Raw genomic sequence first — 1,084 nt, forward strand, 5'->3', positions numbered from 1 at the left:
GGCTGGACAAGGAGGAGGGGGCAAGGAGGAACACCCCCCTCCCTCCAATCTCCACCTCCTGCAACCCCCAGGCAAACAAAAGTGAAGTTCTGGATGTCCAAGTTAACAATTGACTCACATGCAAAGCAGGATTTCCTCTCAGTTGTATTCGCGTTTACGTTTTGCTGAGATTTAATTAAACAAATAAATAAATAAAAATAATAATAATTAGATATATATTACTCAAAAGAAAGAAACACTGAAAAATAAATGAAAGAAATATGTATTTAATCTACATGTATTTTCATAAAATGCATAATAATTTACATAGACTTTTTACAAATGTGTGTATTCATGTGCATGTGTGCATGTGCGCATGCACATGTGTGTATATGGATAAATTCTTATTAGTCTAACATTTGTGTATGTATCTGTATTTTGTATATGTTTTGACATGTCTGGAACGAATTGATAATGAAGAAAGAAAAGTAATTATTTCTTTTGAGGTTTTACTCAGTTTCAACTGTTAATGTGTTTCATGTAAACACATCTATCAGGATTTATTGTATTGAATTTATTTGTATTGCAAAACTATGTACTTCTTTTATCTTTCAACATGTGCAATAGAAAAAAAATCAATTACAAATTTTGTGTATTTTTATTGAAATACAAAAGAAACCTTTTGGCAGAAATAATTTTTCCAACTGTTTCTCCACCAAACTGATTCGGCTGTTAAAGGTTTACACTGGTTGTTTTTCGACTGGAAATGTATAATTAAAAAAAAAAAAAAAGATTATTCAAATATGTCATGTTGCCTATTCACAATAATTCATGTGAATCTTCACATGATGAACCTCACTGGTGGGTTTTTTCTGAACATCAAAGGTTGGAGTGGGCTGATTGTAATCACAGTAAAATGAATTAAGATCATCCTGCTGTCAAACTATTACATTACTCTCGTGCCATGCCGATTCAGCCAAGTTTATTCTGGACTGATCACAAGTTTTTAAAAGTCTGACACTAAAAGCAGGCAGGGAGAGTCTGGGACCACCAGACTGTATTTTTGACCACATTATCACAGGCATGTTATGAAATGGCTCTGGGT

Source organism: Lipophrys pholis (assembly GCF_963383615.2).
Source record: "Lipophrys pholis genome assembly, chromosome: 11".
NCBI lineage: Eukaryota > Metazoa > Chordata > Actinopteri > Blenniiformes > Blenniidae > Lipophrys > Lipophrys pholis.